An 18,368-nucleotide genomic window follows, 5' to 3' on the forward strand; every position below is an offset into this window, starting at 1 on the left:
CTACCCTGAACATCTAAATGGTCTGACCACTGGTCACCGGTTTTAATGATAGCGCTCAGGACATACAGAACAGATGGGTCAATGCCATGACGCTCTCTCTTTATAAAAATAAAATAAAAATGCAATTCATACAAAACAACAATTTTAGTACACCTCTACTATGATGAACAAGTTTTCAATTTCTGAGATCAAAGTCATTTCGATATTTTTTTTCTGTATCTGTAAAAAATGTCTAAATGATGTAACTGTCCAGAGACAGTATTAAATAAACATAATAAAAAATAAAGGTCTCATTAAAAGCTGATTTCCTTGGAGAAAAAAAAATAAATAAATAAAAAAAAAAAAAAAAATATTATATATATATATATATATATATATATATATATATATATATATATATATATATATATGTATAGAAATGTTGGCATTAGTAGTTTGGAATAATATTTTATTTATACCTCTAAAAATAAGCAGTAAAAAAAATTTGTTTTAAAAAATTGTTAATATTTAAAAACGTTTGTCCCCCAATTCTAAGTCATGTGATGTAACTAACAGTGTAGCCATTCTGTTGCCATGTGATAAACTCAACAAAACTGAGAAAAAACCCATTAGACCCTCATAACTGTGTATGGTTTATATATATAAATTTTTTATCAAAAGTTACTTTTTTCAGGTCAAATGGAGTAACCCTGAAAAAACTGCTTGATATTTGTCACATAAAAAAAAAAAAAAAAAAAAAAAAAAAGTGTACCTTGAAAAAATTGGTTTGAAAGTATTTTAATACCTTTTATATTGATGGTTACACCACTTGACATGAAGTCATCAAATCAATATTTTTTTGTACAACTTCTGAAACCCACATGGACACAAAGGTTACATTTTTACGAAATGACTCATGTAATTTAAAACTAGTTTTTGTTTTTAAAAGATTTCTCATTTTTATAATCTTGGACAACCTAATTTGTCAACGAAGCCCATGTAAAATAATTCAGTTTTACATTTTCTACAGAAAAAGAGGTAAAAATGCTTCTGTGTTTTCATCAGACAGGTAAAAATCGTTAATCCAAAAATGTAATAAAGCAGTATCACACCTCTCCTCATCAAACCACATGATTTGATCATTCATGTCTGAAACACAAACACTCTTAGATACACTAAATTTGTGCAATAGTGACATTTGCCTTAAAAAACACTAATGCTGCTAATTTAAAATTCAATGTACGGGAAATAAATGCAAATGAGCACTTAATCACAAAGCAGCATACAGCAAAAAAATAAAACCCTCTGCAGTCTAATCAGCACAAACTATGCATTTATTCTAATTTACTGGATTTAGTAAATACAGCGGACCAGCTAATGTGTCATTTAGCCATAATCAGGACTGTTTTGATGCTTGTGTCCAGTTTCTTTGGTCCTTTGCCTGATTACAACAAACATTAAAGAGCCTGTGTGATTATAGACCTACTCAAGGATCCGGCTCTGATTATTCACCTTCAACAAACGCTGCGAAACAGACACCGACAATAGAATGTGATAAAAAGGAAGGTATGCATATTATATCTCTCCTTCTCCTGTCGTTCTTGCACTCTTGCTGGCTGTTTGAGACTGTAGTCTGTTTAAAACCCTTATCGCCCTGGGCAACACGGTAACATGCCTGTCAAAAGCACTCTCCATTATAATGGCCTGAAACTTGCAAACGGGGAGAGAGAGAGACACTACACACACACACACACTATACATATGCATGGGCATCTGACGTTTAGTGTTTTTGTGCTTGCTTTTAATGCACGGAAACAAAATGCACATATTATTACTATTAACACGATTTGTTTTGGATGTGTAGCATCATATATGTATGTAAGAATGTAATGCCTTTATCTTCTTAACAAAATGTAAACATTTCTCCACTCGCTATTTTAAAGTCAACATGAAACAGTGTTTGCATCCGGTTTTACTTCTGTAATCTGACATATTTTCGATTGAAAGGAGATATTAATTTCTCATGTTTCCCCTCTGGAGTTTCAGAAAAGATCTCAACAGTGTCTCACACTGGGGGTCTGGGTAACTCAACAAGTAAAGATGCTGACTATCACACCTGAAGTCGCGAGTTCGAATCCAGGGTGTGCTGAGTGACTCCAGCCAGGTCTCCTAAGCAACCAAATTAGCCCGGTTGCTAGGGAGGGTAGAGTCACATGGGGTAACCTCCTCGTGGTCGCTATAATGTGGTTCTCGCTGTCGGTGGGGCGCGTGGTGAGTTGTGCATGGATGCCACGGAGAATAGCGTGAAGGCTCCACATGCTACACGCTACGTCTCCACGGTAACACGCTCAAACAAGCCATGTGATAAGATGCGCGGATTGACGGTCTCAGACGCGGAGGCAATTGAGATTCGTCCTCCGCCACCCGGATTGAGGCGAGTCACTACGCCACCACGAGGACTTAGAGCGCATTGGGAATTGGGCATTCCAAATTGGGAGAAAAAAAAAAAAAAGGATTTATGCTTTTTACTAGTTGAAAATATTATGATGTCATGAAAGTGTATTTCTGTAAGTGATGACGTCATGTTTGATATCAAGAATTCACGTTTTTACCAGTGCAAATTTAATTACTGATATAACAAATGACCTCTTTCACTACTTGTAATTCTATTGCTGATGTCAAGAATTTGCATTTTGGGGCCTGGGTAGCTCAGTGGTAAAATACGCTGGCTACCACCCCTGGAGTTCGCTAGTTCGCTAGTTCGAATCCCAGGGCGTGCTGAGTGACTCCAACCAGGTCTCCTAAGCAACCAAATTGGCCCGGTTGCTAGGGATGGTAGAGTCACATGGGGTAACCTCCTTGTGGTCGCTATAATGTGGTTTGTTCTCGGTGGGGCGCATGGTGAGTTGAGCGTGGTTGCCGCGGTGGATGGCGTGAAGCCTCCACACGCGCTATGTCTCCATGGCAACGCGCTCAACAAGCCACGTGATAAGATGCGCGGGTTGACTGTCTCAGACGCGGAGGCAACTGAGATTCGTCCTCCGCCACCCGGACTGAGGCAAGTCACTACGCCACCACGAGGACTTAGAGCGCATTGGGAATTGAGTGTTCCAAATTGGGAGAAAAAGGGGAAAAATCCCCCCCCCCCAAAAAAAAGAATTTGCATTTTAAACTAGGGAAAATGTAATTGTTGATTATAATACACATCCTGCACGTGATTAAATGTCGAAAGGGCTTGCGATATCACTGTTAAATTCGACTTTTTTTTATACTAGTTGAAATTCCATTTTTGATATCAAGAATGGGTATTTCCAAGAGTAATTACATCATTTTGATCTAGAATCAATGTTTTTACTAATGTTACTTTGTAAACCTAATTACTGATATAAAAAATAGCATATTCACTATAGTAGTAATTCTATTGCTGAAATCAAGAATAAGCATTTTAACTAGTAACATTTTTATTATATACAGTTTATGTATATTTTATATCCTGAACATGTCAAAACAGTTTGAATACTGTAGTTTAACTAAAGTTATGAGTAGCTTGAGAAGGTAGTTTTAAAGTAGCTTCACACTCAAAACAAATATTTTAGCCTATTTTTGTTTTATTTTTTAACCAATTTAATTACATCAAATTGAATAGTGTAATGTTTAACACAAAGTAATAAACCTTAAAATATTGATTTTTTATTTTATTAAAAGATTACTCAATTCAGTTGGATGGAATTTTAAGAAATTTTCTTTTATGTAAAAAAAAAAGTATTTTATGAAACGTTTAGAGTGTCGACAATTGACTCGTTTGCGTTTATTTTCATTTTTCCAAAGAAATGTTAGGATAAACAATAGGAATTTTAAATGAAATATATCTGGGAACTCCATTATGTCTCCTGAGCAATAAAATTCCCCTTTGAGTGAGGACAGATGAATATAAAAGACAGATAGATTTAGAAAGGACTACAGATGTACTTTGCAAAGGATCATTATTCCCTGGAGTGCTGCACAACCCTTCAAAATGCACTTGTATTCCTCCTTGCAGATGTAATATCACAAAATAAAAAACCATACTACAGATGAACCAGGATTCTCCTTTTCTGTTCCCTCTTGGTCCTTTCACCATCCGACTCGGGGGGGTACAAGCAGGGGCGTAGATTCCGGGGGGATGGGGAGGTAACCCCCCCCCCGGTTCAAGCCAAATCTACGCCATTGGGCACAAGGAAACTCCAGAAGGGCAGGAGAGCTTTTCGCCTTTTCCAAATAAAACTTTCAACTCTTCCTCATCCCTGAACCCTCGTTCTCTGCACCAGAGGAGTCCAAGATGAAATACATAAAATAATGTTGCATAAGTGTGCACTGTTCCACAGGTGACGAGACTTTGGGGTTCACCTGTCCCAGTGTGTGTGTGGGTGTGGGTGTGTGCGTGTATAAAGTTTACTCACCCAGGTCTGTAGTGAGACGTCCACATCTGTGTGTCTCCTCGTCTCCCGCTCTCCGTCACCTCCTCACCTCTGTCCATAAGTCACACGGCAGCATCCATGCGTGTCCACGAGACCGAGAGAGACACCGTGTGTGTGTGTGTGTGTGAGAGAGAGAGAGAGGGTTTGTTTACCTCTCAGCTGCTCGCATCAGAAACAGATTTCCACACACTCCTCGTCCTGGTCCTCTTCCTCCAGTCTCTAACGAGCGTGTTTGAGATGTTCTTTCAGTGTGTGTTGGTCACAGGCTCCAGTAAAAGGCAGTGATCTGTCTCTGTGTGTGTGTGTGAGGGAGACAGAATGCACACTGATGCTGTCTCGATCCGCTGAGTCGCTGTCTCTCTCTCTCTCTCTCTCACTCTCTCTTTCTCTCTCAACCCCTCTGACATGCTCAGGGAACGTCTCACAACTGCAGGACTGGAGCAGAAATGAAGCACAGTCAAGGGATCAGGGACGATTACATTACACTACAATACAATACAATATATTACAATATAATTACTACAATACAATACAATATATTAAGATATAATTACATTGCAAGAAAAATATGAACAGTGCACTCATGCAGAAGTCACCGCCACAATGCTAGGGCGTTGCTATGTGGTTGCTAGGGTTTTCTGGGTGTTATAATCACGTTACTATGCAGATGCTATGGTGTTCTGTGGTTGCTAGGGTGTTCTAGGTGTTGTTTAGTGGATTGCCATGCGGATGCTAGGGTATTGTGGGTGGTTTTTAGCACGTTGCTCTTGGTTACTAGGGTAGCAAAAATGGTGCAGGACGAGTTTAGGCTGATTTTTATTTCTGCATCGAACCGTGTTATACTGTGGTTTTGTCTGCATCATTCTGCGAGTTCACAGCTAAAATGCTAGTGTGTTGAAAAGCCTCCATTTTTTAAACAATTATATATTTCATAACTAAACAAAAGCCATGTAATTCATGGATTCAAAAGTACTTATTCAATTATTGTAGCATTAAAAACAAGTGTGTGAACATGTTGAGATGTAAAGGAATGTTCCGGGTTCAATACAAGCATTTGTGGCATGACGTTTATTACCACAAAAAATGTATTTCAACCCATCCCTCAAATTCTTTAAAAAAGCAAAAATTTAGGTTACAGTGAGACACTTACAGTGGAAGTCAATGGGGTCAATTTTTGGAGCATTTAAAGGCAGAAATAGCTTATAATTTTATTCTGTTGAAACTTGTGTTTTATTTGAGCTGTAAAATTATTTAAATTGTCGTTTTTGTAGCGGACTACTATTCTAGGCGGATTACAGGGTACATAACTTTACACAGAAAAGGTAAGTAAGCGATTTTATCATATTAAAATCATGTTAACATTTACGGTGGTTAACATCAGCCACAACATTAAAACCACATGTCTAATATTGTCCCCCTCTTGCCGCCAAAACAGCGTCAACCCGCATCTCAGAATAGCATTCGGAGATGATATTCTTCTCACCACAATTGTACAGAGTGGTTATCTGAGTTACCGTAGACTTTGTCAGTTCGAACCAGTCTGGCCATTCTCTGTTGACCTCTCTCATCAACAAGGTGTTTCCATCCACAGAACTGCCGCTCACTGTATGTTTTTTGTTTTTGACACTGTAGCGCGGAGGAGGGCGTGGCTGGGCGGAATGATGGACGCCTGATGAGGCGAGTGAGGGATAAAGGCGACGAAGACAGCAGCTCGAGAGAGAGAGAATTATGGGCAGCTGCCCTGTATATGTTTGTGCGCCTTTTTATTTAATTAAATATTATTTATATTGTTAAGCTGGTTCTCGCCTCCTCCTTTCCCTTGTACCCCCTTTACATTGGTGCCAAAACCCGGGAGAGAGGAGGGATGCCCGTCGTAGAGTCCTCAACACTGCCGTCCACCCAGGGGAGTGCCGCTGCCATCCGCTTGGGGACGGAGTAGCCCAACCGCCCGGACACGGGGAATGGCTGCCGTCCGCGAGGCGAGGAGGGACTCCCCGACCGCCTGGAGCGATGGAGTCGCTGCCAGGGGCGGAGGAGTGTCCCCACTGCCGCCAGAAAAGCAGAGGGGCATTCTGTCTGCTGGGGGTCGGAGGTTTGACTCCGGTCTGCCCCAGGGAGGAGCGGCTGTCGTCTGCCTGAGAGGGTGGAGGAGTGATCGGGGACCACGCGACAGCACATCAGAGAACTGGTGAGTGAGCTTTTTCTCTCTCTCCTCTCTCTCTCATGCTGTCGCTCCATGTTGGCCTTTCCCTCGCTTTTTTTATTGTTTGTTTTGTTTTCCCCTCCTGTCTCCTCCCAGGTCGAGGAAGGTGGGGATGACCTGCCGGCAGGCGGGGCGCAAGGCATCCCCCCCGGAGAGGAGGGGCTCCCCGGCCTGAGGCAATGTAGGGAGGAGTGTGGTGTGGAGGAGGACTGGGCCGGGCGGAATGACGGACGAGGCGAGCGAGGGATAAAGGCGACCGAAGACGGCAGTTATGGGCAGCTGCCCTGTATGTGTTTGTGTGTCTTTTTATTTAATTAACTATTATTTATATTGTTAAGCCAGTTCTCGCCTCCTCCTTTCCCTTGTACCCCCTTTACAGGCACCATTCTGAGTAAATTCTAGAGACTGTTGTGTGTGAAAATCTCAGGAGATCAGCAGTTACAGAAATACTCAAACCAGCCCATCTGGCACCAACAATCATGTCACGGTCCAAATCACTGAGATCACATTTTTTCCCCATTCTGATGGTTGATGTGAACATTAACTGAAGCTCCTGACCTGTATCTGCGTGATTTTATGCACTGCACTGCTGCCACACGATCAGTTGATTAGATAATTACATGGATGTTTGCTGGTTTGAGTATTTCTGTAACTGCTGATGTTCTGGGATTTTCACAGCAGGGGGGCCCCGAACTCCCAGTATTTTCCCATCGATGTTCTTGGTAAAGATGCTGATGTAAACAGAGAGGGTGCGCAATGCCTAAACCTGTCATCGGTGATGATCATCAGTGAAAACGTTCCGCTCTATACCCCTGACCCCCCCTTAACTATGACGACTGACAGGGGCCCAGCGAAACAATAAGCCCAGGGGCCCAGGACCACTTTAATGCAGTCCTGCCGCCCTGTAAATGCAGTATTTATTAGCACGTGCTCTCTGCGCTGGATTAGCGCACCATTCACTAAAGGAATTATGCAGATCAGCCAACAGCGCAAACATGCCCACAAAAAGAGTGCTGAACGCAATTTGCATGTGCAATTCCAATTTTGCATGCCAATTTTGAGCACTATAAAGCGGAGGATGCAGCAGACCACTGTTATATGACACACTCTGCCAGGACTGTACATCTCCACTGTGATCCAGACACCGAAATCATCTCTTAAACATGCCGAAAGTGTGCTTGACTATACCATGCATCTGGATATGTGACAGGTCATAACGCTCCTCTCCATCACTCAATCATTATTTGATGAATCACTGCTGATAAGATCGATACAAAATGTAAGAGGCCTGGTATTTGATGCAGGTATTTATGCTGAAATACCACGCACAAAAATGCCGCAACTTTTTAGCATATTTTAACGTTTACGGATTGATCCCATTCACTTCCATTGTAAGTGCCTCAACGTAAACCAAATTTGTGCCTATTTAAAAGTCGCAATTTTTCGTTGTGATAACATTATGCCACAAATGCTGTCGATTGAGCTTAACTTGCATTAAACCCAGTTCATAGTTCATATTATTCATTATACATGTAGTCAGCAATGCAGAGAGAAAATAAATCAGGCATGTACTGTGTGCTTGCCTCATAAGTCACAAAAATAATATATAAATATTTACTGTACTGTGACGCTCTGTGCTGAAAACGATTCACTTGACCAACATGAAATGGATGTCGTTGTAAAGCTTAGAAGCAGGACTTTGCAATACATATAGGCAACATAACCATCTCTTAACAAGTGCTTTTTAATTAGCTGACAAATTAGAAGAGTTCTGTTTTTATAACTTGAAAACAGAAATATGATTATTTTACAGTACCCCATACTAGGGCTGGGCAATAAAACAATCTTGATATTTATCACGATAAAAAAAGCCACGATATCGATAAGCTTTTGAGTAATTTACTATATTTAGCCTACGTTCTACATCTAGACGATCAGGTGCGTGTCGCTAAAAATGCAAGCAATGTGCCTTTTTTCCTTGCATGCGAGTAGACATGATGAGCCGCTGCATAAGTTAATGTGGTTCCAAAGCGCCTTTAGACCATAACGTTTTTTCCTTTTAATTTTGCTTTATTAATCAGCATGTTACAAGTCTTTAATAATAAACAAATAGATTTCTGTTCTAATTTTGTGAAAATTAATCAGATGTCATCATCTTTGGCATGGATGACAAGACAATAAAATGACTAGTTGGTAGCCTAGTCTTCCTCACTTTAATGAAAATATAAAAATGGTCCATTCAGACTTTTACGTTTTCTAAATTGTCTCTCAGGGGATACCCCTGAACCCCCATACAGTATAACTCCTCAGTCTCAAGGGCTTCTATGTATCCATACTTGGGTATCTGAATGTAAAGAAATATAAAAATATATCATTTGAATGTAAAAATATTCAGCACTGGACTGCCGTCATTATGCTTCAAAACGAACAGATGATCTTTTGACATTCATGGCCCTACCCCATACTGTCAAACATACAGCCAAAACATGTAAAGTGTAGAGTACAATACAACAAATACTGTTTTACACACATACCAAATATATATCAAGCAAAAGCCGTGAAAGCACAGAGTATCACGAAATACAAAACCGGCAGATGCTCCTGATTAAAATGAGCCCAAATACAACGTGATGTAAATGAACATCCTGAAGGAGTGTCTTTGATTACAAAGTGGACTAATCACGGCTGTTGTGTTCTGCATAGACGTGACACATAGTTACATTTTTTTGGAGAGGTGCATGTCAGGCTACTGTGTAGGATTGACGCAGAAGTATCGATCAGCATTTTAAAGGTGCTAGAAGTGATTTTTAATACCACACTTAGAATGTTTGCAAAATGGCTTGAATTGCTTACGGTCCCTTTAAGTTAACGCAGTTAACGTTAATGTAATAAAAGACTATTTCAATAATACCAAATAAGTATACATTTGAAAAAGAAGTGATACCATTGGGTTACGTCTTAATGCTGTGGAGGGAACTTGACCTTTAACCTTCACGACCCAATCGTGCAGCTTCCTCAAAAGTGTGCGCCAGCCGTGACTCAGTCCTCCACAATCCACACTTTTCACCATCCAATAAAATTTTGACAGATAAAAGGAAATCCCGCCCTACAATTTCTTTCTCATTTTAATCGTAAATATGTCATATACATGAGCTATGAATGCCATTTCATATTGATTTTAACTGCTCTGCTAAATTCAATATCGTACACAAATGCATCTTTAGAGGGCTCATAATGTGCTGAAAGAATACGTGGTGTGTTTCTATATAGGCAGAAAGTGTATATATGAGTGTATGCGTCAGATTTAGTGTACGTTTGTAAGAGAAGCACTGAATCATCTGAGGGAGGTGGACGGAGCACCGGTTCAATGTCTGCCACAGTGTCTCGCTGTGTTAACAATGTAATTGGATTTTACTTCAGCTGCCTCTAAAAGCTTGCTGTGTGTGTGTGTGTGTGTGTGTGTGTGTGTGTGCCTCATGCACTCCTCTCTAAATCTACCCATTCAGATCATTTCAAAAGAAAAAAAAAAAAAAAGGATTTTCATTTTTGGGTGAACTGTTCCTTTAATGTTAAGATTTTGGCTGATTTAATCATTGCAATGGTTTCAGACAGTATCACAGCTGGGTAAAATCATCTCTATTATTTTCATAAAAGTCTCTCATGCAGGACTTAAGTAACTCATTTTACGCCAGAGTGTCTTATTTAAACATCTCTTATTTTCCAAGCTGCTTTACGAAGTAAATTAATGATGTTTTCAAAGCAAATTATCTTCTTAAACAAATCAGTCTGTACAACAGACAAACGACTCCATCCAGTTTGTGCAAATTGAATAAATCGTTCCATCGAGTGAAAGAATGAGCTAATTACCAATCTCGTTATTGTGCACATAATTTGCTTTTTGTATTACTTTGCTAGTCAGACATTATCACTCTTCGTTTTATCCACGAATTTGCAGCTTGCATGTGGATTTAGATTTCAGTCTTATAATGAGTTGATATGATGTTACCTAGGTTGCGAATGAATTTAAGGGAGTCAGTTCAGTTATAGAATGCGATTGTCACTCCAGTTCATTACCAAACTTTGGGAGAAACAGTGACAACCATATTTTGTTTCTGTATTCTTAATTTTTTTTCCTCCCCTTTTCTCCCCAATTTGGAATGCCCAATTCCCAATGCGCTCTAAATCCTCGTGGTGGCGTAGTGACTCGCCTCAATCCGGGTGGCGGAGGACGAATCTCAGTTGCCTCCGCGTCTGAGACCGTCAATCCGCTCATCTTATCACCTGGCTTGTTGAGCGCGTTACCGCGGAGACCTAGCGCGTGTGGAGGCTTCATGCTACTCTCCGTGATCCAGGCACAACTCACCACATGCCCCATTGAGAGCGAGAACCACATTATAGCGACCACGAGGAGGTTACCCCATGTGACTCTACCCTTCCTAGCAACCGGGCCAATTTGGTTGCTTAGGAGACCTGGCTGGAGTCACTCAGCACGCCCTGGATTCAAACTCGTGACTCCAAGTGTGATAGTCAGCATCAATACTTGCTGAGCTACCTAGGCCCTCCTGCTTCTGTATTCTTAAAAAAAAAAAAAAATCACACTGTTAAAAATCACAAAAAAAATTTGTGTTACATAAAAAAAACAAAAACAAAATATCAACGACGGCAAAATGTTTTTTTTTTTTTTTTGCCAACTATCCCTTTAACTAGGGTCGGACTGGCCATCGGGAACAGCGGGACTTTTCCTGGTGGGCCGTAAGGATGCCAGTGCACATTATAAAATTGTGTGCAAAATATAAAAAGTGCACATAGCACGCATCCTTGTGCTAACAAAAAGCTAGACACAGCACCACGAATAGTGCAGAATGCAGGTTTCTTAAGATGTGTTTTTAACAGTCGTTTTTAACTTGACAAAGTGTCTAAAAAAAAAAAACATGGCTCTCCTGCACAAGATGCTAGAAAAAGGGGTGGTGTCTAGAAGGTAACCTCCCGGTCGCCTAAAGTCTCACGAGAGCTGCTTGTGACGTTCACATACTATGTTTATTTGGAGTCCTATATACAATCATCCATGTATTTATTTTCGTGTAGGCTACTCAACACTCTTTTGGTGGTAAAATGTCTTTATCTGCAGTGCCGTTCACAAGCTGCACACAACACTTGTTGAACTTAATAAAGACCTTCTTCATCACTGGCAAACGACAGGATGCATTTGCAGGTTTGGTTTCCAGTGATTGTAGATCCACTGCAACCAGTGTTATCTTAATTTTCAGTATTTTAAAATATTCCGTGAGCATTTTGGCAAGTGAGAGCGTGTCCCAAATGATTCAGCAGTGCGTGCGTAAGCTTTCTGAGTCATTTAGATTGAATGGCGAACCGATTCAGACCGCTTTGCTATCACGTGTGACCAATTCATTTTAAAGAACCGACTCAGAGGAGTGATTCATTTGTGAGTCTGACATCTTTAGTTCTGATTCAAAACTGGCGATAGTAAACACAGGGTACACGGCATGATGTAGCAGTGTAGCTTTTCTCGATGCTACGCCGCTACCCAATCAAAAATATAGCTTTGCTACTGAAAAGCTACTTGATTTAAAAACTAGCGAAGCTACCACCTCAGTACTCAGAAATGTAGTTAAGCTAATAGCTTCGCTATTTGTATGTATCTTCGCTACTGCCCATCACTGCACATACCGCACAGCTATCATGTACCAGCTGGCTCCAGCTACACCAATACCGATAACTAAGGTGGTGGAAAACCGATGAATCGGCTAGTAGTTTTTTTTTTTAATCGATCTATATAATAATCTTTCCTTACTATAAAAGGGATTGAGGCTGCAAAATCCCAAAAGCAGTTTACTGTGCAACCAAAATCCCAATAATAAACAGAGAAATGAAGATTTGGTGCATAACGCGGGACTTTTTACTTTAAATAAGCTCAAAATACACCGGGGACTCTTATTTTGAAACTACAGAGATTTGGCTCCGTTACAATGCTCTATATGTAGGTATTTACCAAATAAAGCTTTTTATAGCCTATAGATTCACCAGATGAAGAGTTTTTTCTGTATATATTTCACCAGATGAGGTTTATTGATAATAATATATCTGCTTTTTCCTATTTGCGATAACCGATAGTTCCAAAAAGCAACCATCGGTACCGATTAATCGGTAAAACCGATATATCGTCTACCTCTAATTGTAACTATTTCAATGAGTCATCAATATCAAGCAGTTTGTCTCGACTTGGACCAATCAGCTTTATTTACTGTATGCGCAACAAAGCCAATGAAACCCATACTGGCTATAAATCAATAATAAGGCCTAATAATAATATAATATAGATCAGTGGTTCCCATACATTTTACAGTGGCGTACCCCTCCAAACATTCAACATTCATTCGCGTACCCCCTCTCTAACGCATAGATAACATTCACACAAGATATTTTGAAAATATGTATATTTAACACAATTATCTTTGTAAAACAACTCCCTTATATTAAAATGTTATATTTGTACATGTTATATTAATTATATACACATTGAATAAATGGCTTACCGATTGAGATGGGTATGCTAGATATGATATAACTGCATAACTTAAACTCCCCCCTCATCGTGTCGCGGTACGCAAGAATAGCGTTCGGTTCTGTGCCTGGAATTGTGCATCATTTCGGGTACGGTATTGTCGGCCTACTTCGAGCATTGTGGATAAGTATCTGTGCAATTGCACGATCAGCTCAAGGTGCTTTTTTTATGTCACATTTGACAAAAAACAATATAAAAACAGGTCTCTAGCATGCGAGCAAATGTGAGTGAAAATTACTGTGTGTAAATGTGTACAATTATTTGGCGGCACCGGATGTCTGACACCTGTCATCAAAGCTTATCCCATCAGAATCAAAACTCCCTATGCATCTAACCTCAAATACAAATTATGTTTTAAACTGCGAAAAAAACAAACAGACAAACTAAAATCGTGGACGACTGACATGTGCGTGTCTGGTACAACAGTGAAATATCGATTTTACTTGCGATCACTAAGCTACGTCACCTAGCAGTGTGCTGGGCTGGCGAATAAGTGGTAGCAGTGGTAGTGGTAGGGCAGTGGTAGCTCAGCGGTTAAGGCTCTGGGTTACTGATCAGAAGGTCGGGGGTTCAAGCCCCAGCACCACCAAGATGCCACTGTTGGGCCCTTGAGCAAGGCCCTTAACCCTATCTGCTCCAGGGGCGCCGTATCATGGCTGACCCTGCACTCTGACCCCAGCCTAGCTGGGATATGTGAAAAAAGAAGAATTTCACCGTATATGTGCAAAAATGTATAATGTGTGATAAATAAAGAAAATTATAATTATAATTATAAAGATACTTGTGTGACGCACGACGCATGAGTAGATGCATTTGTTTTAACCACAAAAGATAGGGTTATTTCATTGCTTATTTATCTGAGCTTTATGACACAACCATTTTGGTGTTTCTACACTAGAGGGAACACAAAATTATTTTTGCCAGTGAGAAATACATTAACTGGTTTGAATGTTATTTTTGACTGTGATGAAATTAAAGTAATTAAAGGTAAATCTCAGAATTTTATTTGCGTGCCCCCATTGTCACCTCACGTACCCCAGTTTGGGAAACACTGATGGATAATAGATGTTTGAAATGCATGTCCAGTAGGCTGCAAAAATCCTGAAATTACAGGTAAATTTCCTAATCCGACATTGCCTTTAGAGTGCCTATGTGTTTTGAGGTGAAGCCTAAGGTGAACCAGATGGCTTTGATCTCAGCGGCATCTCTCACTTCAGAATCTCTTTCACTGCAAGAGTGAAATTCAGCCAAGCAGTAAATATAGGTCACAGTCACATTGAAGCGTCTCTCTCTCTTGCCATCATTGCAGTCAACATAAACATGATTTGAAGCAAAAAAAGTATTTGAAAATTGGACAAAGAGGCAAAGTTACAAGACTGTGTACTTAATGTCTTTAATAAGGGAATGAACTACAGTCCCGTGAAGCACTGTGCATGACGTAATAGAATTTAAAATGTTGGAAAAATATACAACTATTGGTTTAACGTTGTTAATTAAAAGTATAGAAACAATTTTATTGCGTCATTCACAGTGCGTCATGAAAGTGACTCTTTTGGCACTCTTTTCTGTAGTTCTCTGATTGGTGGATCTTTCTCTAGGATCATGGGTAGTGTTGTTCTTCACCAGAAATTATGTTATTAGACACGTTGTTTTATTTTTTGTAAAGTTGAAATAACGCAAACTGATATCTTCAACATAAGCATATATAGTACCATTGATCTCACGGTAGGTCGGTCTTTAAAGGTTTATTCGTTTTCATTAATAATCAATTCTCATATAAAAACGAATGGGATCTTTATTTCCGGAACCAGACTGTTGTGCTCAGGGGTTGCGTTAACCGAAAATGATCCGTCATTTACTGATTTTTTGAAAGATTGACGGAAATTTTCAAATGCTGTCCGTCATTTTGACAGATAAAAAATAAGAAAACATTTTCACCTGGTGCATCAGTTTAGACTTCACTGTCTCTCTCACACACACTCCCACTGCATGTGTGTGTGCCCTGTTTATTACCTTGTATTAAGATGTGTATGTGACATGGAGGAGGGCGTGGCCAGGCTCTATCACGGCTGGCGCTGAATCATCTGATCAGCGGGAGAGCGAAATAAGGGGCGACCGGAGACGAGAGAGAGAGAGCACATGCAGCCACGTTGCATGTATGTCTGTGTTTGTTTAAGTTGAGTTTTGCATTTATTTTTCTCCCCTTTTCTCCCCAGTTTGGAATGCCCAACTCCCAGTGCGCTCTAAGTCCTCATGGTGGTGTAGTGACTCGCCTCAATCCGGGTGGCGGAGGACGAATCTCAGTTGCCTCCGCGTCTGAGACCGTCAATCCGCGCATCTTATCATGTGGCTTGTTGAGCGCGTTACCGCGGAGACGTAGTGCGTGTGGAGGCTTCATGCTATTCTCTGCGGCATCCACGCACAACTTACCACGTGCCCAACCAAGAGCGAGAACCACATTATAGCAACCATGAGGAGGTTACCCCATGTGACAATACCTTCCCTAGCAACCGGGCCAATTTGGTTGCTTAGGAGACCTGGCTGGAGTCACTCAGCACGTCCTGGATTCGAACTTGCGACTCCAGGGGTGGTAGTCAGCGTTTTTACTTGCTGAGCTACCCAGGCTCCTTGTTGCATTGTTTAGCAATATGCCAGATTGTTCTGCACCAAGCAAAGTTTCTGTGCATAAACGGTAAGTCAATGCTTTTTTCCCTTCAGATCTAGTGCACTGAGGGGCTACAATGCCTTGTTAAAACTGTGTATATTTACTGTTTCAATACTGTTACGAATGTTGCTTATATGCTTACATAAAATACAACCTATTGCAACACTACTTTCTAGGAGAAGAAATTATAAAGATAGTGAGCGATTTCGGGGTCGGGTCGGGTTTGGGCCGGGTAGGGTCGGGTTTGGGCCGGGTAGGGTCGGGCCACATGGTCTCGGGTATGGGTCGGGTTCGGGTTTCATTTTAAGGCTACTGACAACTATACACAAATGTATCAAAGAGGGACCTTATTTTTAATTTTGAGATTTATTATGTTGTGATTTTCAGCGGTATCTTGATTGTCAACAGAGACATCTCATATCAACTGAACTGATAAATGATGCTGCAATGCTAGTGTTTGTTCTACAGGTTTAATATAATCAAAAGAAAGTTTAATTCACCATGTTCTGCTGTTTTCTTTGTCTGTACTGTTTATAATGTTCTGTGCTGTGCAGTCGAGAGTAAACCTGCTCTGCACTCATGCTGTTTGGTCCATTGAGCTGTGCTGATAATCCATCGAGGTAGCAGCTAGCATCGTTTCATTCCACTTATAGAGCTCTTGCATAATCAAAGAGAGTTGGTCAACTCAGTCAAAATGCGACCATTTAGTCAGTCAAGACTGGAGCCCCATACATGTCGTGTAAACGCCTAAACTGTTTTTCTTTTATTGGGGTAAGATCATAAACAGTTTTGCAAAAAATGTTTTGCATATTACCTTGATTTACTACCGACTTATCCAATGTGCACAAGTGTTGTGTGCATGACTATTAACATTTTGACATCAAAAGCACAGAAGCACAGAACACCCTAACCCAATGATTTCAAATCCCATGTGAACGGTTTATTGCATTGTCTGATTTTTTTAATAAGTTGATTTTTGGTAGTTATCAGCATATTCTTGAGCAGTGTCAAAGAATTTAAATACAGCGCAAAGCTATTTAAACTACATTTCACGTGGCTGGTAAACACAACGCAGTGTTTTGCACTGAAATATGCGGGCTAATGTCGCACAACTGTTACTGTATTGATGTAGGTAAGTGTTTCTACACACCAACACATGTTTGTCTTTCTTGAGCAACACTGAAGAGCCGCAGGGCTGCTGCTAACATAGCTCTCTCTATCCGTGTGTGTGTCCAGCACAGTTTAAGGGGGCAGATAGATGGATGATGTCTTTTGCTCTTGGGTCAGAGGTCGATCAATTCACAGCGATGCCGCAGGGGAAGATCTGAGGTACGTTAGAGTGTTAGATAAACTTTCTCATGGAAATTGACAGAGGTACGAGAGTGGTCAAATGTCAGCAAGAATTGTTCATTCTCATTCTCTTCATTTTTTCGATAAGAGTTCAAATGTACTATTTAGATATGTACTGTAACTGTCAGAACTCAAAACTTCCTACCTAGCCAAAAAGAGCATTTATTTGTAGGATCTTATGGGCAGAAGAATTAACAATTGCTATGCTGAATGAGGTAAATCCAGGATTTACACTGATATTTAATTCCAAGTTATTAAAACTAAGACACAGAGGCTAGCAGTATATGACAGAGGTGATGGTCAGTATAATCCTCACACGACCATCCTCATTGATCAAGACAGAGAGATTGAACAGACTCTCACTGGATCGGAATTATTGAACTCTTTTTAGCAGGACACAAAACTAATGCTCTGCTCATAACTTCAAATGTACACATATCAGGATATATCAACGTAATCCATGAACATTTCACACAAAGTTGCTTATTTAACCCTCTAAAATGCACAGAATCTACCTTTTTGTACCAAAATGTACACAATACCTAGCCTTGCTAGATAATACTGAAAATTATGTTATGACCTGTAATCACTTTTCTAACTGACAAATTGATGATTATAATCTTTAATCTTGTCATTTTACTAGAATGGTAACCATTCATGATAAGCACATCATGTTTACAATCGCTGAGATTCTTTCTGCATTTCAGGAATGTTTATGTAAAAAAAAAACATTTCTCCCCTTTTTCTCCCCAATTTGGAATGCCCAATTCCCAATGCGCTCTAAGTCCTCGTGGTGGCGTAGTGACTCGCCTCAATCCAGGTGGCCATCGTCCACCCGAGAGACTGCACTGTGACCTTCGTCACTCGGAGAGTGAGGTCAGTCGCCGAGCGCAGTTCCTGCATCTGATCTGGGGTGGAACTTCCCTCGTGCAGTTCTTTTTTTGTGCCTTGGCTTGGTGGAACTGCAGGAGAGCCATGGCGTGCAGGACAGAGGCGGCTTGTCCAGCAGTGCTGTAGGATTTAGCTGTCAGGGATGATGTTAACCTACAGGGCTTGGACGGGAGCTTTGGGCGTCCACGCCAGGTGGCGGCGCTCTGCGGGCATGGGTGCACCACGAGCGTCTTATCCACC

General features: G+C 40.5%; 1 protein-coding gene across 2 annotated transcripts in view; it reads right to left on the reverse strand.

The window, feature by feature from the left end:
- Positions 1–4,725, reverse strand: part of LOC127441334 (leucine-rich repeat and immunoglobulin-like domain-containing nogo receptor-interacting protein 3) — a 63,155-nt gene extending 58,430 nt beyond the window's left edge. Inside the window, exon 1 of one of the 2 annotated variants that reach the window (XM_051698634.1) lies at positions 4,419–4,725. The gene's annotated coding sequence lies outside the window, so the exon portion shown is untranslated. The remainder of the gene's footprint in view (positions 1–4,418) is intronic. The other variant, XM_051698635.1, reaches the window with a different exon arrangement.
- Positions 4,726–18,368: the final 13,643 nt, after the last annotated feature.

Source organism: Myxocyprinus asiaticus, chromosome 5, assembly GCF_019703515.2.
Source record: "Myxocyprinus asiaticus isolate MX2 ecotype Aquarium Trade chromosome 5, UBuf_Myxa_2, whole genome shotgun sequence".
Classification (NCBI taxonomy): Eukaryota; Metazoa; Chordata; class Actinopteri; order Cypriniformes; family Catostomidae; genus Myxocyprinus; species Myxocyprinus asiaticus.